The sequence below is a fragment of the Bidens hawaiensis genome, unplaced genomic scaffold (assembly GCF_021521415.1).
Source record: "Bidens hawaiensis isolate Kalapana, Puna unplaced genomic scaffold, B.hawaiensis_p1.1 tig00000780_1, whole genome shotgun sequence".
Taxonomy (NCBI): Eukaryota; Viridiplantae; Streptophyta; class Magnoliopsida; order Asterales; family Asteraceae; genus Bidens; species Bidens hawaiensis.
The window spans coordinates 1,362,810-1,386,490 of NW_027491045.1; the positions used below are offsets into that span (position 1 = coordinate 1,362,810).

A 23,681-nucleotide genomic window follows, 5' to 3' on the forward strand; every position below is an offset into this window, starting at 1 on the left:
GTAAAAGTGGAGAATTGTAAACGATAAATCCACTTGTAAAAGTAGAGAAATCTAAACGATTATACCACTCGTAAAAGCGGAATAATATTAAACCGCTTGTAAAAATCAATTGAACCGCTTGTAAAAGTGAAGGATTCTAAATGATTATACCTCTTGTAAAAGTGGAGGATTCTAAATCACCTGATATTGCTTCATTTTAAAAGTGGTTTAATTGTTTAGAATCCTCTGCTTTTACAAGTGGTTTATTTGTTTAGAATTCTACACATTTCAAGAGGTATAATCATTTAAAATCTTTCACTTGGCTCTTTCTTTCACTTGTCCAATAATGAAGAAAAATTTTGCTTTTCTTTTTTTGTGTAACACCTTTTATTATGACAAAATTTTGAATTGAAAGATACGTGATAAACTTTTTTAGGTCATACCATGACACCATGTAGCCACAACCCGTTTGGCGTTTAAAAAAATCATTTTAAACAAGACCTTTTAAACCTATTTATTTGACCCACTCCTCTTTAACTAAACTTTTATTTACAATGTTCTTCTAGAGTTCTATCGTACGTGCTTTATTATATTTTACATGTATAACATGTTATGTTAAATTACTTTACTTCTCACACAAACACTATTCAATTTACTATTCACTTTCTTAATATTTTATTGGTTAGACTTAGAGCTACTAAATACTATGAATACTAAGGGTACAAATATTATGAATTTACAATTCACTTTCTTAATATTTTATTACTTAGAGTTAGAGCTACTAAACTAAAAATAAAACTAACTTGGTCAAGTGTCGGCTTCACATGTTTATCTGTCAGTCAAATGATTTTCTTAAATTTTGCTTTCTTGTTTCTTATAGTTCGTCTTTACAATAACCAGAAATTTTTCATGATTTAAAAATATCTCATCGTCACATGTTTTTGTTTTTATATCCGTGTTTTGACGTTTGATACCACGCATTTAGAATATGTTTTATCATTTGCTTACTAATTTATGTTTACAAATTTGTGCTGGTACAGCACAAATTTACATCGGTTCGCAGATGTAATGTTCCGCTTTTTTTGGTTCTACATATAATTTGTTGTATATTGTATCAACATATTTAACTCTTTTGTTTAGTTTCGATGTCATAACCCGATACATGTTGCTTTTGCGTTGACTCGCAGAACGTTCATGGTTTAACGTTTTACATATGTTTCTTTTGTTCGGTTTAATGGTCCCGTCACGAAGCGCGGGGCCCTTAATCCTAGTTCTATCTATTAAACATATACACTATGGGCTCCTCAACAATCGAGTTTTATAGCCATTAATTGGACTAAATAATCTGTATCCACCAACTATATAGCATCCAGTTTTTAACTAAAGAGTTGGGTTATCTTGTGTGAGTATTAGGCTATTGGTTATCGTACGCGACTTTAAAAAGGACCACACATATCTTCAGCGAGGACTGACCCTTGGACAGAGCTTGGTTGCGCTTTCGAAATATATTTGCAAATATAACCGGACTATATATACCTATACAAGCAGTGTAATTGGATTATTATCACTACATGCAGTTTGGTCCGAGATATTTCAAGTATTGGCAAATACAACATTAAATTACGCGCCCAATGTTCACTAACACATAAGTCACATACATGCCAAAAAAACAAAAACATTACTAATATGATAGCATTACATACTTGGCGATTGAATAAACACAGAAGGTAGTTAAATCTATTACAGAACAAAGAGCATCTTACTCTATTCCAAAGTCAGCACTGTAATGAGCACTTGATTCAAGCTTCTTAGCCTCATTCAGTTTACGAACAGCCTGATGCAACAATTTCATATAAAAAAAACAAGTTAAGTTATGAAACCCAAATATACAAAGACAGGCGCAAAAACTTTGTAAGTAAAAAAAATGATAATAAATGAATTTATTTATGATGGTTATTGAGGAGTTTAAAGAAGAAAAAAAATCGAAACCAGAACGGGTCAAAGTATTATTGTTATTTTAACCAAAAACGTGTGCAAAAACTCTGGAAAGTAAAAGGTAAAAATAAAAACTATGATAATAAATCAATCTAGGAGTCTAGAAGGATAAAAAAAACTTTGAAACCTAAAAGGAATAACAGGTCAACCTAAACACGGCCCGTGTGATGTAACTATAAAAGAAGTTGATCATTGTTACCTTCATGAAATCTTCATGGATAACATAATCACGTTCTGCACGGATTGCAGACATACCAGCTTCAGTGCACACATTACGAAGATCGGCTCCGTTAAATCCCTAAACAAAAAGGATCACTCATCAAAACTTCCAAATAAGTCAACCTAGAAATTACTGTTTATGCAAAGCCAAAAAGTACCTCAGCAAGTTTGACCACAGCTTCATAGTCAATTTCACCATGTTTAGCAATCCCAGCAGCATGAATTTTAAGAATTTCCATTCTTGATTGCTCGTTTGGCAGCGGAATCTCGATTTTTCTGTCTAATCTACCTGGACGAAGTAGAGCTGGATCTAGAACATCGGGTCGGTTTGTAGCCATTATCATTTTAACCTAATGAAATGAACGCGATACAATTATCTCTCTAAGTAATGCAAGTATAACTAATTACTAATTTCCCATCAGGATATAGATTGTTTATAGGCCTGTAAACGAGCCGAACTTCATGAATTATTCAGCGGGAACTTCGTTTATATTCTATTGTTTAATAAATAAACGAACATGAACACATGTCTCGTTAGTTCGTTCGTTCATTTATGCTCGTTTATGTTTGCTCATTTGCGTTCGATCGTCTATCAAATTTGTTAACTTTTAAAATGTTGGATGCAATACTAATGGCATATTAGACTTTATTTTGGGAATTGTCTTTTAATTTTAATTGATAGTTATGTTCGTGAACTGTTTGGTTAAAAAATTAACGAACATAAATGAGCACACACATTCAGTTTCTTAACAAACAAACACAAACAAGAAACTCTGTTCCGTGTTCATTCGTTTGTTCGGTTAAAGTTAAAGTTTAAGTGTTAAACACTTAAACGATTGAACACAAACAGGCTGCGTTCGTGTCCGTTTGATTTGTTTACAAGTCTAATTGTTTAAGATAATACAGGTTTCACAAGTCAGGATTTAAAAAAAATAAAGTCAAACCTTCCCAAGCTGATCAAATCCATCTAGCTGATTAAGCAACTCCATAAGTGTTCTTTGAATTTCACGGTCAGCACTAGTCCCCTAACTAAAACGACGTCCACCAATCGCATCAATTTCTTCCATAAATAGAATGCACGGCTGGAAAATTTAACAAACATAACATGATATTATAAGAACACTTGCTAAAAGTATAGGATTGATGAAAACTAAGAGATAATTAGAAGTTGTACTTGGTGATCACGTGCATAACTAAACATTTCCCTGATCAATCGTGCACTTTCTCCTATGTACTTATCAATAATGGCACTCGATACAACCTACAAACAATTTCCCAAATGTTAAACAAACAAAAGATAAAACTAAAAATAATAAAAATAAAGAATTACCTTTAAGAAATTAGCATCTATATTGCTAGCAATTGCTCTAGCTAGTAAAGTCTTGCCAGTACCAGGAGGTCCATAAAGAAGAACACCCTAATGAACCAAAAGAGTAAAAAAAATTACTTTTGTCAAGTGCTTTACAAAATATTCTAAAATCTGTTAAGTTTGACTTTTAGAAAGCGGTCAATATTTACCTTTGGTGGTTTGATGCCGACCCTTAAAAAGAGTTCAGGATTCATCAAAGGCAACTCTATGGATTCCCTAAGTTCTCGAATCTGATCTGATAGTCCTCCAACTGCTGAATAACTAACATTTCCAGGATCTTCATGAAGCATGTTGTAAACAACTGGATCAACCTGCAATAATATTATCATCATTATGCCAGTCAACACAAGTGATCAATCAATTAATTAGTTAAAAAACTAGTTAACATGCATACTAACCTCACGAGGGAGTGCTCGCATAATAGTGAGAGTTGTCATATCAAGAACGACTCTAGTGCCAGCTGTTAGTTTTTCCTTGTCCACTTTACTGCGACAACCAACAACATACCTTGGACCGCTACTGGCTTTAACTATCACTGTGGCGTCATAAGATTAATTAATTACTATAAAAAACTTTAATAATGTTGAAATTTTTTTAATGAAAACTAGAGAATTATACATCTTTCACTGTCCAGTGGCCAGAGAACTTCTCCTATAATCTGTCCAACACTTTGAAGAGACTTTAAATCATCTTCTGTTTTGGCATACTCTTTTTTTGTGCTCCTCAAAGACTCTCTCACTGCAAATAATAAGCTATGTTATTGTTAATCTAGCATAAAACAAATCATACAATGAAATTACTTTATAAATGAAATGCAATATAGATCATTGTCCAAGTTATCATGAATGAGCTACCAATTTAGAAACATCTTTAGATTATTCAGCATTAAGACCACAATATCTAAGTTGTCAAAAGCCCTTCAAGCGTGCACCTAGGCCCTCAGGCGAGGCGAGGCGAGGGGCAGGAAAGCCTCGCTGCCGTTCAGGCGATCTATCGGCCTTCAAACGAGAATACTGGCAGATTGTGGAAAGACTAAGGTCAAATTCCGAAAAAATTCTACAAATTGTGGGCAAACTGGTCTAAAACATCCTAAAATGACATGGAACTAATCTAAACTAGCCCCTAACAAGCCTAAAACATGTCTAAAATCCCCAAAAACGGTATGTTTAAGCTATGCACCATGCTTATCGTAGACACTCTGTAATATCCGAATTTTTCAGATAATAATTATAATAGCTAAATTTTATGATAATAAAATAAGATGATTATTTAAATGATTATGGTTTAATGGAAATTGTATTGAATTTAGAAGTTCGTTGGGAACTCAAATTTGATATGTAATCAAATGGTATTAGAGGTAAGATAATATATATACGTGGGTTAACTTGTTAACGATATATATATATATATATTATCACTTATGATTTGAGTAAAGATACCATTAAGTAGAATTTGAATATTATTATTGTAGTATATCGTTGCAAACTCATATAAATAAACAATTTAAATAAATAGATAGATAATAAGCACACCTAATCCTAAAATTTCAAGATATAATTTTTGAACTAGTCTTATCACCTCCAAGTACATCATTAATTAAAAGTGTTAGTATCTCGTAAATGGGTAGAACGTTAATGAAATATAAGCTAAACTTTTTAACATAAATACTATTTTAACATACACATGAGTAATAATAACCAAAAGTAAAAGGTTACTTAAAACAAACACTAAAGTAAAATGTTTGCTAAGTAAATGTGGAAATAAATTATGAAACAAAGTAGAGGGACCATTATTGCCTTTTCGTGAAAACCAGTTTGAAGAACACATGATCTGCATCTCTTCACAGCCGACTTACGTAAGGCTATCTCAACAAACCATACGGCTATATCGGGATTTGATTTTGTTTCAAATTCGTTAATATAGATACATACGATAACAATTCCAAGGAATGTTCATTGATTAAAAATCCAATAAATCTTAATCTTTCCCTGCCGTCAACACCACCACCGTAATCCCTACAACTCGCCGGAGAAACGTGGGCACCGCAGCCACCTCGAGTTCTCGCTGACTCCGCGGGTAGTCACACACCACCGTTCGCCTCCGCTCTCTGTGTTTCCGCATTAAGCCGCTATGTACCGCCACCGTGAATCCCCCACCTTGAAGGTAACAGCCTACTCTTTGATAAATCGTTCGTTTGGTTGAATATGGTTCTTAAAATTTTGATCGATTAGTTTCCGGCGACTAAGATGTTAAATTGGAACCCGATTCCCGCGTCAAACTCTTCGTTCCGTTTCATTCAGTTACTGAGGTAAGGACTTCCGACTCTCTGCTGCTACGCGTTCCCTAAATAAGCTTGTGTGAGTTTGGTTATTCCGGCGACTAAAACATGATTAATATAGAACTTTGATTTGGAAGAAGATAAGTAGTAAGCTATATTGAATTGATATCTATTAAAAAAAAAAAGAAAAAAAAAACGACAACTCATGTACGTCTCTGTCATGCAATTTTTGAACTAAAGCTTTTGGGTATGGATATATTATTTCTTTTGATTTGTTCTTTTATCCACACATGTATAGTAGATGCATTATATAATAAACAAAGTATTATGTATTGTTTTTTTTTTATTACTTCAACACATGAATAAATAAAGTTTAGTAAAATTGTCACCTTCTGGAAACTTAAACGTTCTTGACAATAATTACTAAAAACAAGCATGACAATAAGCTTCTAACAATAAATCATAATTTTAAAAGTCCTCGTCGTCGGAAAAATCAGTTAACCAACTAATTGAACTTTTGTAAGTTAACTGGAAGATAATTTTAATGTAGGTGCTAATTCGTGACGAATTGAGAACTACCCGAATTTGTTTACGTTTGATTTGTTAAGGTACGGATTCTGGTTTCTGTCACTCATAGTATAAATTATATTCCGTTACTTCATTACGGTTTCTGTTTTCGGTTACTTATAGTATTGAATCTATTCCGTTACTTTGTAGTACGGATTCTGTTTCTTGTTACTTCGTAGTACGGTTTCTGTTTTTGTTACTCTTAGTATTAATTATATTCTGTTACTTGGTAGTACGGTTTCTGTTTTTGTTTTCTCTTAGTATTAATTATATTCTGTTACTTGGTAGTACGGAATCTGTTATCGTTTACTCTTAGTATTATATATACATTCCGTTACTTCGTAGTACGGATTCTGTTTTTGTTTCCTCTTAGTATTAATTATATTTCGTTACTTCAGAGTACGGATTCTGTTTTTGTTTCCTCTTAGTATTAATTATATTTCGTTACTTCAGAGTACGGATTCTGTTTTTGTTTCCTCTTAGTATTAATTATATTTCGTTACTTCAGAGTACGGATTCTGTTTTTGTTCACTTTTAGTATTGACTCTATTCCGTTACTTTGTAGTACGGATTTTCGTTACGCGTCGGTTATATTTTGAGTTCAGTTATTTTATATAATATAATTTAGTTATACGACTTTAGTTCAGTACTCTGTTACCCGAGCATTTCTGACTTGTCGTTGGGGCGTCAACGACATGGCACTTATCGTGACAGTGCGTAATCAAAGTTCACGGCGTCTCTGAAAGTACTCATGTAGTACCTTGGCCACTTAGAGGCGTATAGATCGATCTTAGCTCCGACTCCTGACTCCTGACTTCTGACATGGCACTTATCGTGACAGTGCGTAATCAAAGTTCACGGCGTCTCTGAAAGTACTCATGTAGTACCTTGGCCACTTAGAGGCGTATAGATCGATCTTAGCTCCGACTTCTGACTCCTGACTCCTGACTTCTGTTTGAGATGGAACAATGTGTGCACGCCACCCACACCGTCTCTTTGGTGCATGGACTAGCCAGCCGTGTACCCCTCTGTTTAGGCTCTGGGTGCTTCCGTATTACACGACCTATTTATTTTAACATCATCGTCGTGTATTTTAGTAATTATATTTTGTTTCGCTATATTTCTGGTCCGTTTTGATATGTGTATATGCATTTGATTAAATTTGAGTATATTCAGATTACGTCCCGATCGTGTATCGGATTATGTTTCGCATTTAATTATAGTTCAGTTAAATGTTACACGTTATATGTTACACGTCACACATTATATGTTACAAGTTATATGTTTCTGGCTCTGGGTGTTTTTGTTATAGTTCTGATATATTTCCGCATGCGTTTGACCATGTTCTGGCCAAGTGTCGGATCATACATCCGAATTTTATTAAGTATATGTTTAGGTAAAAAGGGTTGGTTTCGAGTTTGAATTGAAGTTCGTATATTTATTCTCTTACGTCTGTCCTTACCTATACTATTGTTCTTTCCGTTACTGGGCAATTTTTGGCTCAGCCGTGTTTTCTTGTTTTGTTTTTCTTATTTTGTTTTCAGGTAATACGGGATTCTGGGAATTTAGTGATGAGAGATAATAATGAAGTTCAAGTTTTTTAAAGGCTATTCATTTTCGGTTACTTGAGTAAATATAATTTGACTTAGGCTTATTCGAATTTTGTTATGATGTCTGTAATAGTAACACGTTAGCCTGTTCCGGGTTGGGGTGTTACAGTTATGGTATCAGAGCTAAGGCTCTTTCCTGTAGAAAACTTAAACCTTAAAATCAGACTTGTGAGATAATGGGTAGACGTTGGGTTAGGATTAATATTTCATATCAATCTTCGTGCCGATCATTTTGTGATTTTCGGTCTATTTTTAGAGTCCTTTCTAGGCACCTACGTCAATCTCTGACTTTCCGGATTTCATTTAGTTGAATAAATTGTTCATGCTTACACTATACAAATATGGAAATGACTTTTGAAGACAACGTTTGACACAACTAAAAGGATCACGACTTTGACATAGTCCTCTATGCTCGATTCAGACTTTGCTACCATGCACGCCTCTCGACGTTTTCCGAAATAATTATACATTTGAATAAACATCATTTCTTAATTAGCCTGTCGTCACGTCATTTTTTTTTGTTATAAGCTAAGTCGTGTCTTTAAGGTGCATAATGGAAGGACAGTTAGGACACAATCGTAAGGTAAATTGACGATTATGGTCGCGAACGTAATCGTGAATTTACAGGTATGTATGTGTGCTACTAAAATCCCATTGTGCCGATAAATGTTTCTCTAATACTCTAATATGACATCCTAAGTTTTCACTATTCTGTGCTAGTGTTACGTGCCTTTTGTTATTTATTTAATTAACTATATACGAGTTAAGAAATTTATATTAACATTCAAGACGTGTGTTTGAATTTTTATATTTAAGTCTTGGGTTTTTCGAAGTGTCTGATTGGCTACTACTTGTTCAACTTATAAGTCACATGCGTCAGTTAATTGTTTTTAGATTTAGCTTTTGAGTGCATGCTAATGTCTTTATTTACCATTTTTTTTATTAGTCATCTTAAATGTATTCATATAAATTTTCCGTTTTCAAAAAAAAAAAAAAAACATTATGTTTCTCCCAATCCGTGAAGTCTAAAGTTTCATTTTGAAATTTTTTTTTTATGTTATTTCATTTATGCTTAATTATTTTAGCTTAATTATTAATTTCGAGGTCGAAATTTTTTTTTAGAAGGGTAGAACTGTAATACTCAGACATTCATAGGATATATACTTAATAATTCAGTATTATTCTCACGACTAGGTATCCTTCTCTAGCCATTAGTTATTCAATTTTATTTGTTACATTGTCAGTTATTTGTCTCCAATAAGCCATCGCTTCCCAATACCTCTAAATCCCAGTTTCATCTATTCTACCAAAACTCTTGTGGTTTGGTGTGTTTAATTTTTCGATGTTCGAAACAGTGAAAAATTAAATTCTGTTATGTATTTGTTACATCTAAAATTTATTTTCATTAATTATATATATCAAATTTCGAGGACGAAATTTATTTTAAGGAAGGAAGAATTGTAATATCCGAATTTTCCAGATAATAATTATAATAGCTAAATTTTATGATAATAAAATAAGATGATTATTTAAATGATTATGGTTTAATGGAAATTGTATTGAATTTAGAAGTTCGTTGGGAACTCAAATTTGATATGTAATCAAATGGTATTAGAGGTAAGATAATATATATACGTGGGTTAACTTGTTAACGATATATATATATATATATATATACATATATATATATTATCACTTATGATTTGAGTAAAGATACCATTAAGTAGAATTTGAATATTATTATTGTAGTATATTGTTGCAAACTCATATAAATAAACAATTTAAATAAATAGATAGATAATAAGCACACCTAATCCTAAAATTTCAAGATATAATTTTTGAACTAGTCTTATCACCTCCAAGTACATCATTAATTAAAAGTGTTAGTATCTCGTAAATGGGTAGAACGTTAATGAAATATAAGCTAAACTTTTTAACATAAATACTATTTTAACATACACATGAGTAATAATAACCAAAAGTAAAAGGTTACTTAAAACAAACACTAAAGTAAAATGTTTGCTAAGTAAATGTGGAAATAAATTATGAAACAAAGTAGAGGGACCATTATTGCCTTTTCGTGAAAACCAGTTTGAAGAACACATGATCTGCATCTCTTCACAGCCGACTTACGTAAGGCTATCTCAACAAACCATACGGCTATATCGGGATTTGATTTTGTTTCAAATTCGTTAATATAGATACATACGATAACAATTCCAAGGAATGTTCATTGATTAAAAATCCAATAAATCTTAATCTTTCCCTGCCGTCAACACCACCACCGTAATCCCTACAACTCGCCGGAGAAACGTGGGCACCGCAGCCACCTCGAGTTCTCGCTGACTCCGCGGGTAGTCACACACCACCGTTCGCCTCCGCTCTCTGTGTTTCCGCATTAAGCCGCTATGTACCGCCACCGTGAATCCCCCACCTTGAAGGTAACAGCCTACTCTTTGATAAATCGTTCGTTTGGTTGAATATGGTTCTTAAAATTTTGATCGATTAGTTTCCGGCGACTAAGATGTTAAATTGGAACCCGATTCCCGCGTCAAACTCTTCGTTCCGTTTCATTCAGTTACTGAGGTAAGGACTTCCGACTCTCTGCTGCTACGCGTTCCCTAAATAAGCTTGTGTGAGTTTGGTTATTCCGGCGACTAAAACATGATTAATATAGAACTTTGATTTGGAAGAAGATAAGTAGTAAGCTATATTGAATTGATATCTATTAAAAAAAAAAAAGAAAAAAAAAACGACAACTCATGTACGTCTCTGTCATGCAATTTTTGAACTAAAGCTTTTGGGTATGGATATATTATTTCTTTTGATTTGTTCTTTTATCCACACATGTATAGTAGATGCATTATATAATAAACAAAGTATTATGTATTGTTTTTTTTTTATTACTTCAACACATGAATAAATAAAGTTTAGTAAAATTGTCACCTTCTGGAAACTTAAACGTTCTTGACAATAATTACTAAAAACAAGCATGACAATAAGCTTCTAACAATAAATCATAATTTTAAAAGTCCTCGTCGTCGGAAAAATCAGTTAACCAACTAATTGAACTTTTGTAAGTTAACTGGAAGATAATTTTAATGTAGGTGCTAATTCGTGACGAATTGAGAACTACCCGAATTTGTTTACGTTTGATTTGTTAAGGTACGGATTCTGGTTTCTGTCACTCATAGTATAAATTATATTCCGTTACTTCATTACGGTTTCTGTTTTCGGTTACTTATAGTATTGAATCTATTCCGTTACTTTGTAGTACGGATTCTGTTTCTTGTTACTTCGTAGTACGGTTTCTGTTTTTGTTACTCTTAGTATTAATTATATTCTGTTACTTGGTAGTACGGTTTCTGTTTTTGTTTTCTCTTAGTATTAATTATATTCTGTTACTTGGTAGTACGGAATCTGTTATCGTTTACTCTTAGTATTATATATACATTCCGTTACTTCGTAGTACGGATTCTGTTTTTGTTTCCTCTTAGTATTAATTATATTTCGTTACTTCAGAGTACGGATTCTGTTTTTGTTTCCTCTTAGTATTAATTATATTTCGTTACTTCAGAGTACGGATTCTGTTTTTGTTCACTTTTAGTATTGACTCTATTCCGTTACTTTGTAGTACGGATTTTCGTTACGCGTCGGTTATATTTTGAGTTCAGTTATTTTATATAATATAATTTAGTTATACGACTTTAGTTCAGTACTCTGTTACCCGAGCATTTCTGACTTGTCGTTGGGGCGTCAACGACATGGCACTTATCGTGACAGTGCGTAATCAAAGTTCACGGCGTCTCTGAAAGTACTCATGTAGTACCTTGGCCACTTAGAGGCGTATAGATCGATCTTAGCTCCGACTCCTGACTCCTGACTTCTGACATGGCACTTATCGTGACAGTGCGTAATCAAAGTTCACGGCGTCTCTGAAAGTACTCATGTAGTACCTTGGCCACTTAGAGGCGTATAGATCGATCTTAGCTCCGACTTCTGACTCCTGACTCCTGACTTCTGTTTGAGATGGAACAATGTGTGCACGCCACCCACACCGTCTCTTTGGTGCATGGACTAGCCAGCCGTGTACCCCTCTGTTTAGGCTCTGGGTGCTTCCGTATTACACGACCTATTTATTTTAACATCATCGTCGTGTATTTTAGTAATTATATTTTGTTTCGCTATATTTCTGGTCCGTTTTGATATGTGTATATGCATTTGATTAAATTTGAGTATATTCAGATTACGTCCCGATCGTGTATCGGATTATGTTTCGCATTTAATTATAGTTCAGTTAAATGTTACACGTTATATGTTACACGTCACACATTATATGTTACAAGTTATATGTTTCTGGCTCTGGGTGTTTTTGTTATAGTTCTGATATATTTCCGCATGCGTTTGACCATGTTCTGGCCAAGTGTCGGATCATACATCCGAATTTTATTAAGTATATGTTTAGGTAAAAAGGGTTGGTTTCGAGTTTGAATTGAAGTTCGTATATTTATTCTCTTACGTCTGTCCTTACCTATACTATTGTTCTTTCCGTTACTGGGCAATTTTTGGCTCAGCCGTGTTTTCTTGTTTTGTTTTTCTTATTTTGTTTTCAGGTAATACGGGATTCTGGGAATTTAGTGATGAGAGATAATAATGAAGTTCAAGTTTTTTAAAGGCTATTCATTTTCGGTTACTTGAGTAAATATAATTTGACTTAGGCTTATTCGAATTTTGTTATGATGTCTGTAATAGTAACACGTTAGCATGTTCCGGGTTGGGGTGTTACACACTCACTTTTTAAGTGCCTTGCGCCTAGGCCCAAGGCTCACCCTTTGCACGTTGAGTGTGCCTTGAACATTTGACAGGTGTGCATAATATTTGCTACATTTAGACTTCATCATTAATAAAATACTAAGAAAAGCATATCATCCATATAAACAACCTAAATCCTGTAACCAGATGCTTACATTCAACAATAACACCAAAAATTCTGCAAAATTTAATGTAAACTTTTCAAAATTCATAGAACAATTGACATAGAGAACACATCAATTTCACTAGAGTGTCACATCACATTAATAAACTGTCTAACTTAGCTAATTATAATAAAACATGAAATTAGCATGTAGGACTATAGCAATTTCAAAGCTACTGAACCGAGTAAGGTGTAATTACAAAAACAGTCAAAATTAGGGCTTGTAGATGTAAATAAAGTTGAGAGATCTGAGTTATTATAGTAGTAACCTGCTCGAACACGAGACTCGAGCTCCTTATGTTGAAGCATCTTTTTGCGGTACTCGGTAATGGCGCCTTTGCGACGGGCGGCATCTTCACCCTCAGTCGACATCGGATAATGAGGTGTTTGTTGTTGAAATGAAATGGTAAATAATATCTATCGGTGAAGAAGAGACTTATTGGAGCATGATCGTTTAGCATTATTGGGCTTTTAGTATCTTGCCGGAAACGCGTGAACAATGGTCTCGCCAGAATATTTAGTTACTTGCCAAAAAAAAACCGGTTACGGGACTCTCCACAAATCATCAAACAATTATGATCATGCTCACATCCATGGGCATGAACTTCGCCGTAAATTCTTGGAAAATATGGTTTTCTTGCCGGAAAACCGTTTTATAGGAAATCTCGCCGGAATCGTCAAAAACATCACCGAAAAATATGGTAGCCTGATGTAGTAGTGGTGGTAATGGTGTGGTGGTGGTATATGATGTCAGAGATGGATGATGATGGGTATATTTTACAAATGGTCCATGAACTTTGATATTTATGTTAAAAAAATGTTTTTTAAAGAGCAAATTACCAAAATAGCCCATTTGATGAGAGAGAAAAGGCAAAATAGCACGTGAGATTTCAATTTCCCAAAATAGCCCACCAAATCCAACGTCCTCGTGAGTTCTTGAGATTCCTCGTGAGTTTTCGTGAACCAATCAAGATCTGCCATGTGTTATCCATTCCCACCTACCACGCAAGTTTTCATCTCAAATCCGTCTGAAACGTTACTTTTAAAATCAAATCTTTCCTGATGAAAACCAACTTTAACGTGATGTTTCAAGCTGTTTTCGTCAGCAACGTGAGTTTTCAAATAAAATGATTTTTGTTTTTTGAAATTCATCTCCAAAGATGAATTTCAAATGAATTTCGCATTTAAAAAAAATCATTTTCTATTATTTTCTTCATCCAACTCCAAGCTTCAATAATGGATTCTACCATCTTCTTCATCCAACTCCAAGCTTTAATAATGGATTTTCTATCATCTTCTTTCTAACTCCAAGCTTTAATATTATTATTATTAATCCTCTCTGTGTGCATGATCAAGATTCCAATCTTTTTTATTTTAACAATGAACCCATCCACCACCACCATAAATCACTCCAGATCCCATCACCACCACCCACCGAAATAATAACAAAAATGCCATAATCCACAACAACAAATGACCATTTTACCGTCGTGACCTTAACGCCACCGTATCACTCGTCTGCAAGTCATGGTACCGTGCAGAAACATACACCAGATCCGACGTCTTCATCGGAAACTGCTACGCGGTGTCTCCACGCCGGGTCCCCGAACGGTTCACCCGCCATGGCAGGTCGGGATATGTTGCCGGCGCAGATGGTGCCGGTGGCCGAAAAGATGATGAAGATGATAAATATGATGAAGAAGATGAAGATGTTTTAGATTTTTGGAAATTTACGAAATTCATTTGAAATTCGTCTTTGGGGATGAATTTAAAAAAAGCACAAAAACTATCTTTTTGAAAACTCACGTTGCCGACGAAAACAGCTTGAAACATCACGTTAAAGTTGGTTTTCGTCAGGATAGATTTGATTTTAAAAGTAACGTTTCAGACGGATTTGAGATGAAAACTTGCGTGGTAGGTGGGAGTGGATAACACATGGCAGATCTTGATTGGTCCACGAAAACTCACGGGGAATCTCAAAAACTCACGAGGACGAAAATAGCCCATTTCATGAGAGAGAAAACAACAAATAGCACGTGAGATTTGAAATTCCCAAAATAGCCCTTCAAATCTCACGTACACGTGAGTTTGTGAGATTCCCCGTGACTTTTGGTGGACGAATCAGATTCTGCCAAGTGTGTTCCACTCCCACCTACCACGATATTTTTCATCCCAAATCTGTCGGAAACGTAACTTTTGACACCAAATATAACCTGAAAAAAACCAACTGTAACTTGATGTTTCAAGCTGTTTTTATCGGCAACGTGAGTTTTCAAATAAGATGGATTTGAAAGGTTTTTTTAAATTCATCTCCTTAGATGAATTTCAAATGAATTTCAACATATAATCCGTATAACAATTTGGTTCTTATATTATCGGGCCCACCAATAATTGACATGCAACATATTTAGGGGAAACTTTAACGTAAAACATATAATCCGGATACATTTTAACGTTTAACATATATTTGGAACATCTTTTAACGTATAACATAAAATTGGTCCTTATTTTATCGGGCCCACCAATAATTGACATACAACATATTTTGGAAAACTTTAACGTAAAACATATAATCCGGATACATTTTAACGTTGAACATATTTATGGCCCATCTTTTCAAGTATAACATTAATTTGGTACAAATTTCATAGGCCCATCCAATAATGTAAACTACATTTTTTTGGGTAATTGGAGATAGGTTTCGGAGTTGGGTATTTTTGTTTATGTGTAAATGGATGAGTCTGGGATGGAATCGAAACTAGAGAACGGGAATCACGAAAAAATCTAGGAGAAAGTGGAAGATGAAGATGATGAATAATGATGAAGGTGATGAAGATGATTAAGGTGAGGAGTTGAGGAGGTTGAGGACTTTGGTTAAAGCTCCGGTGGCGGTGACGGTGACCGGAATAATGATGAAGGCAGGGACGTAGCTTTGTTGGGGCCAGGGGTGGCCCCGGCCCCCTCCGTTTTTTTACTCGGTAGTGTAAAGTTATCCTTTTTCGGGCAAAAATTTTTATATATAGTGTAAATTGACCCGTTTCTGACTAAAATTTTGAGCCCGGCCCCCTCCGTATTTTGCTCGGTAGTGTAAATTTATTCTTCTTTTGCCTGAAAATTATTATTCATAGTGAAAATTTACCCGTTTCCGCCTGAATTTTGAGCCCGGCCTCCTCCATTTTTGCGCTCGACAGTGTAAATTTATTTTTTTTCAGCTGAAAATTTTTATACATGGTTTAAATTCACCCGTTTCCGACCGAAATTTTGAGCCCGCCCCCCTCTAGTGTTTGAATTTTTTTATACATATTGAGTCCGCCCCCCTCGATGAGTATGTCCAAGCTTCGCCACTGAATGAAGATGATTAAGGTGATGGTGATGAAGAAAAAGGGTTTTTTTAAAAAACAAAATTCATTTGAAATTCATCTAAGGAGATGAATTTCAAAAACCTTTCAAATCCATCTTATTTGAAAACTCACGTTGCCGATAAAAACAACTTGAAACATCACGTTACAGTTGGTTTTTTTCAGGTTATATTTGGTGTCAAAAGTTACGTTTCCGACAGATTTGGGATGAAAAATATCGTGGTAGGTGGGAGTGAAACACACTTGGCAGAATCTGATTCGTCCACCAAAAGTCACGGGGAATCTCACAAACTCACGTGTACGTGAGATTTGAAGGGCTATTTTGGGAATTTCAAATCTCAAGTGCTATTTGTTGTTTTCTCTCTCATGAAATGAGCTATTTTGGTAATTTTCTCCCATAGAAAACATGTTTTTTTTAAAACTAATCATAAAAAATTAGTAAGGGATAACCGATAACTATAGTCACACACAAATAGAGCTACTAATATATAGGTTTGTAAAAGGAACCAGACGTTTGGCGAACTATTCGAAAGAAAGTTCATTTATTTGACGGTCATATAATAAATGAACAAACATCAAGGAATTTCGTTGAATTAACAAAATGAATGAACACGAACAAAGTCTTTTTAAATGTATATTTACCTAATCTATATATGAATTGCATATTTTTCATCTCTAGTTTTTTAAATGCATATTTACCCAATTGATAAATTCAATTGCATATTCCCCCTTATTATTTAGAAAAAATGGAAATTTACACATTTTCAAATATTCTTAATAAAAATAGCTTTTGTAACAATTATTTTACGTTTTTTTTAAATTTGAAATAAAATTATTATTACTATAAACCGATTACAATAGAGTGGCAGACAAACGGGCAACAAGCTGCGCCGCAAACCCCTTTTGAATAGCAAAGCCAATCCTGCTAAAAACGAAGTTTTGGGACCTAGAAGCTGAAGAGGTTCCGTGTACGACGCGCTGAACCCTACTCAAAAATTTCACAGCCTCTGGGGCTAGGAAACCAAATGTATCAAAGGCAAATGGTAGAAAGACATGTTGATTATCTAAACAAGCTTTCTCGTGTTTAACAACTTTGCCCGATTCAGCCTTCAACGCAGCCTGACCCACAACAAACCCACGGTCCCTGAGCCCAACAAGAGGAGACACTCCTGTAAGATCCACACAGGCGTGTTTCCACCCTGTCCACCCGAACACAAGAATACCAGCTGGTCGTAAAGTGGACCTCCCTTCAAGAGGATCCGTGAGAAAGTTAACAGGGGCCTCCTTTTAAGCAGAAATCTCTGCCCGTTTAAGAACATCACACAGAACATCCCTAACCAAATCATGTCTGTATTTAAAGCCAGGCAATTCTTTGCAATGCACCGCATGTTTACCAAAAGAATCCAAACAGACGTTGCAACAAATTGGGCAAGGTTCATCAGTCGGGAACATAGGGATCATTAACCGGTACTTAAGGATAGCCCGATACTCCAAACCCGACATACGTTGGCCTAATCCTTCAATGGGGATGACCGTTAGAAAATCCTAAGCCCGAGGAGCCCGAAGACATTCAAACACCGACTTTTGGCGAGGGGATAGATCAAACTTCACTTCAAAACTCTTGACGTATGCCTCTAAATAGTCTTTTTAAATATGTTTTACCTGTTACTTCATGTTTACTATATTTTGTTGTTGTGTTTCACTTAGCTTTTTATATTCGTTTTTTTTATGTTTTTACTTACTTACCTCTTATTTTTACGTATTTGTCATTATGTTTTTTTTCGTGTATCACGAACTTTTAAAGTAACAACAATCCTAAAAATTAAATAGTACCATAATGGAAAGGGGTGTAAACGCATTAAGTCAAGCGCGAGCTCGAGTAGACTTGAGCGTAACTCGTTTTTACTTATACTGATTAAAATTCCTAATTTGAGATCAAAATATAATCCAATTAGCATGGCCCAAAAGGCCCAGTCGACAAAACCATGACCCGTTATACCCAAATCAACTTGAAGGGTTTTAGGGTTTATTCCAAACCACCATCACCACTCCAAACCCCTCTCGCCGGAAACCCAAAATGGGTAAAAAACGAAAGCACAGCGAAGTAGAGCCACCGGCGGCTGCGAAGAACGATGCCACCGCACCGGAAAGACCTCAACGGCGCCGGAAGCCCAACAAGAACCATCAACAGGCTTCAGAAACAAAGAGAAGGTTCTAGTCACATGCTCTCGTCGCATCAATTACAGGTCACATGTTTGTTTATTATATTCAGGTTTTATTTTTTTAAGTTAATGTTAGGTTGGTAGTTTAATTAATTAATTATTATTATTATTGTTTGAATTGATGGTTGTGTGATTGATTAATGTTAGGTATCGGCATTTGATGTCGAATTTGGTGTCGGTCTTGCCTCACTGCAAAAAGGATAATAAAGTTGAATCGAAAGCGACGAAAGGCGCTACGTTGAATGAGCTTGTTGAGCTTAAGAGTTGTTCTCTTGTTTGTTTTTCGAGGTTAGTTTTGTAATTAGGATGTTATATGGATGCTTTATGAATTGGTTACTAGGTTTTTATTCATTTGTTGTTAGTTATGTAATTAGACAGACATCGGTGATCACGCGACATGCTTATTCTATTTGAGTTAAGAAAATATTATAGCAATGTCGTATTCAGAATGCAGAGAATAAATTGCTCATTTTTATGTTTTTTTTCAGTTATTAATGTATGAATAAGTTATGGCCGTTTAAAAATCGTGGGAGGAAGTCTGAGTTAAAGTCAACAATATGTTTAAAATTATGTAAATATGCCTTTTTGGTTTTTCTCATATTTATTAAAATATAGTATAGATATATTTATTAAAATTATATATATAATTTTTCAAAAGAATATATATGTTTTTAAAATACTTCAAAGATTTTGAACAATTGTGACTGATATGACCAATTTTGTCCAAAAAATGACCGATTTTGACTATTTTTGGTCAATATTGATTGAATCTGACTGGTGATGATTTTAGGGGTTGATTAGGTGAAATAAAATCGATAGCCCTTTGATTAATTTGTGCTTTATTGCGATTTTTACAACACTGATGATTTATGGTTTTATGTTTTATTTTTCAGTGCAGGAAACACAAAGACCTTTACTTGTGGATGTCAAAGTGTCCGAATGGTCCATCTGTCAAGTTTTTAGTCAATGCAGGTAAATTACATATATGATGCAGTTTTTATTGATTATTTTATAGGATTCATATGTTATGACTTATGATATGATTGGTAGACATGCTAAGTTTGTTGATTTGTGTTATTATGTTTTAGTTCATACAATGGAAGAGTTAAAGCTCACTGGAAATCATCTTAAAGGGTCTCGTCCTCTTCTTACGTTTTCATCAAATTTTGATAAATATCCACACTGGAAGCTTTTGAAAGAAATGATCACGCATGTAAACACAACATTATTCAAAGATTTAAATCACTTTGCCTGATTTATAGAAATGTTGAAGTATCAACTTTTATGTGTTTTTGTGACCAGATATTTGGAACTCCCAAGGAACACAGGAAGTCAAAGCCCTACCATGACCATTTATTTGTGTTCTCGATTGTTGATGATCACATATGGTTTCGTAATTACCAGGCTGGTCAGCAAGTTAGCTTGTTGTTTTACCGATCCCATGTACTCGTATTGATGACTTCATGCTAAATTAATGTTTTTGTTTATCTATGTAACAGATATCTTGCCCTCATACCGGAGCAGATAAAATTGATCGAGGCGGCTTGGAAAAGATGACACTTATCGAGGTTTGTATTACTGATTGTATTCATATATCAATATATATTTATGTAGCACTTAACCGATATTTACATATTGTTAATTGGACAGGTTGGTCCAAGATTTTGTTTAAATCCAATTAAGATATTTGGTGGTAGCTTTGGAGGTCCAACTTTATATGAGAATCCGTTCTATGTTTCACCAAATCAGGTTATTAGGAATCTCTGCCATTGCTTTTATTTAATATGTTTTTTCATACGGTTGTGTTTAATTTTTTTAATTATTTAGATACGGTCATTGGAGAAGAAACAAAAGGCCGGAAAGTATGCAAAGAAGGTTAAAGTTAAAACAAGAAGAAAAATGCACGAGATGACAAATCCATTGGAGACTGATGAGTTTGCAGACATGTGGAAGGAATGATTCATTTACTACCAAGTTGACCCGCTTCATATGTGTCGACATGCTTATTTGTCTTCCAGCGTCTCTAATGGTCAAAAAGTGATGTTGAATTTTGATAAAAAAAATTGATTGTTGATTTGGCTTCTTTATGCTTTTGTGTTGTAATCGAATGGATCAACTGTTGGGAAATATAAGATTTTGATTGATATGATCATGGTTTGTTAAAATGGATTCAACCTTTAGAAGTCAATATTTGTGTCTTGTGACGAATGTTTGCAACTTTTACTACATTGAATGGACCAGAACACACAACATACAAGGTAGGATCATGAAGAGCTTGACACTAAAAGATTACCTTAATGTTTACTTGTCTTTTACCGGTTTTTAATTATCCGATTTTTTACAAGAACATCACACTAGTGGTCCTTAAAATGAATAGTACACGTTTAGCGGGTATATAAAAGCTAAATATTACAGTTTGAAACTGCAAATTATGGATTGTCTCTTAAATCTGAACACTGACACTGATAACATAATGTAAGATTGATGTTAGACCTGAACTTGGATACACCATGACAGTAATCAACCAAACACAAGTACACAACCAATATGACTTGATAACGTAAACTAATTAAATAAGTTTGTTCAACCATAAAGGCCATACAAAGTTTTAAAACCAGTTATCTTTATTTAATCATATATGTTATCCCACCCATTATCATCAAGCAGCTAGAAACAACCAACAACATCAATCACCCATTTCGTTTGCACGCGATCATCTGCAAAGCGAACACTAAAACATACAAAATCAATGTCAAAGCTTAATGTTTAAAAAAAAGAAAAAAAAACGCAAACTAACTAACCTTTTTGAGAGAATAGTTACATCTTCATTCAACCACGAGGTTTCCAGAAACCGATCACCACAATCATTAACACTAATAGTTTCCATCTCAAAATTATGATGACCACAGAACTCATTCCATTCAAACCACATCTTAGCAATAGACTCTTTCCTAAAGCAAGTGGCATGGTCTTCCTGTTCAGGTGACTCATCAGCAATTAGTCTGTAAGTGTAGACCTTTTTCGTTTGACCGGGTCGAAAAGCCCGCCCTATTGCTTGACGGGTAACCGACGGGTTTAACTGCACATCCAATATTATAATTCTAGATGCTCCAACAAGTGATTTCCCTTCACCACAAGCTTTTATGGATCCAAAAAAGACCCGTGATTCAGATAAGTTGTTGAACCGGTCCATTGCTACCTCACGTGCATCGTTGTCGTGGTCCCCGGTTATCATGAAGATCTGTTTGCCAACACTCCAACCCTTGGTCTTAACGGTCAGTCTGACCAAGAAATTTAGGGGCAGCAAATACTGACTGAACACTAGAAGCTTTTCACCTGCAGACTCACACAGGCGAAGCATGTTTATAAAAAACTTAGCTTTCACACCTTCAATCCCATCTACTTTCTCTAGTAGCTCATCGATTTGATCATCTATAGAATCACCCGTATTCTTTGACACATATTTAAGCCCCGGGTGCACATAGATTGCACTCCCGTCACAGATTACTTTAAACATGTTGTTCCGGGCTCTTTTCTTTAATTCTGTAACCTCACGTTTTTGGTTCGGGGTGAGTTTCAGAAAGACCGAAAAATCAACAAGGCCTGGCAGCTCATCCAGAATGTCTCCATTGTAATAATGGAGAAACGGGCCTGTCATCTCTCGCAAATCTTCTATGACCGCCGCCTTCCTTTTAAAGTTATTATCTTTGACTAGAGTACGCTCCACCGACTCATAGAACTAGCTATCCGTACCCTTCATTACGTGACTTTTGAACTCGACCCTGCTCATGATACGCCTTTTTATAGCTTTTGAGGTTTCCATTTTTAGAAACTTCGGGCGGACGAGATTCAGAATGTTGAAAACCTCGGTCACGTGGTTTTGGTATAAGGTGCCCGAAAGGACTACTTTCATCGGGGTTTTTACCTTGTCAAGAGCTGTGAAGACGTTTGTTTCTTTGTTTCTTGGCGTGTGGCCTTCATCTAGTATTAGAAGTGACGGGCGGGTCAACAGTATTTCTTGACAGTTGACCGATACAGGGCTTGTATCAGTGTCACAGACTATGGATGAAAACTGTTGGTATCCAAGAAACAAAATGCTTCTTTTGTTGGCCCATTGTTTAAGTACTTCTAACTGTTGCACCCTGCCATCAGCTTTTGCAGAGTACATATCCAACAACAACATGTCTTCAACTTGCCACCTGATGAATTCTTTTTTCCAGGTTCCCAAAATGCCCCTGGGGAGGACGACCAACGGTCTGGCGTCTGGATATTTAGCCATGAAGCTCTGAATAAAGCTGATTAGTAGAAATGTTTTGCCAGATCCTGGAGCATGAGCGAGAATGCACCCGCCCGGGTTGTCTGACACCAGGTTGCTGAGGAGAAAGTTGAAGCCTTCAACTTGATGTGGTTTCATTTGTTTTTTGTGCCTCGGGTGAACAGTTAATTCATGTGCAGTGAAATCGGTTTCTGTTAACTTCACACCATCAAGACTAGCATCTCCTGAGTTATTGTTTTGGCCTTCGTAATAATACGTTCTTATGCTCTTTGAGGTCTGAATAGAAACAGTAATAAATGATGTTATTAGTTAAGCTACGGAATGAAACATGTCTTTAAAACAGTTGTATCATGAAAAGTAGAGGTGGCAAATTGGTTGGGTTGGTTCGGAAGGGGTTAGGGTCAACAGGGTCGGGTCAGAACGGGTCAAGGTCGGAACGGGTCAAAACGGGTTTCGGGTCAGTTTTTTTTTGGGACTAACGAATCAGCGCGTTTTCAACACATTACAGCTCGTTTAAGCGATTGTTCAGTTCGTTTCAGCATTTAACATCTATAAACAGATGCACAATCACTTTATCATCCAAACACTCAAAAATTTTGAATGTTTATAATAATAATAATAATAATAATTAATAAACCACATTCAAAATCTGGTCTGGTCAAATAATAATAATAATAATAATAATTATTATTATTATTATTATTATTATTATTAATAAACAAAGGTTAAACAAATGTACACGTATATAATAATAATAATAACTAATAAGCATTCGATATATAACCTAGGGTTACCCGGAGATGAAGATGTTAAACAATTAAACACGGCTATG

General features: G+C 35.0%; 3 pseudogenes across 2 annotated transcripts; 1 reads left to right on the forward strand and 2 right to left on the reverse strand.

Annotated features, from left to right (window-relative positions):
• Positions 1–1,577: 1,577 nt before the first annotated feature.
• Positions 1,578–13,427, reverse strand: LOC143537762 (26S proteasome regulatory subunit S10B homolog B-like; annotated as a pseudogene). Its single transcript, XR_013136124.1, has 10 exons — positions 13,262–13,427; positions 4,181–4,300; positions 3,961–4,097; positions 3,712–3,873; positions 3,524–3,610; positions 3,368–3,454; positions 3,138–3,275; positions 2,352–2,543; positions 2,174–2,272; positions 1,578–1,813 (listed from the first exon to the last, which is right to left on the reverse strand). The product of XR_013136124.1 is annotated as a 26S proteasome regulatory subunit S10B homolog B-like (transcript).
• Positions 13,428–18,405: 4,978 nt separating this feature from the next.
• Positions 18,406–20,599, forward strand: LOC143536553 (ribosome biogenesis protein BRX1 homolog 2-like; annotated as a pseudogene). The gene is made up of 8 exons (XR_013135904.1): positions 18,406–18,597; positions 18,721–18,861; positions 19,467–19,545; positions 19,662–19,786; positions 19,876–19,977; positions 20,073–20,141; positions 20,224–20,322; positions 20,401–20,599. The product of XR_013135904.1 is annotated as a ribosome biogenesis protein BRX1 homolog 2-like (transcript).
• A 655-nt stretch (positions 20,600–21,254) lies between these two features.
• Positions 21,255–23,192, reverse strand: LOC143537773 (protein CHROMATIN REMODELING 35-like; annotated as a pseudogene).
• Positions 23,193–23,681: the final 489 nt, after the last annotated feature.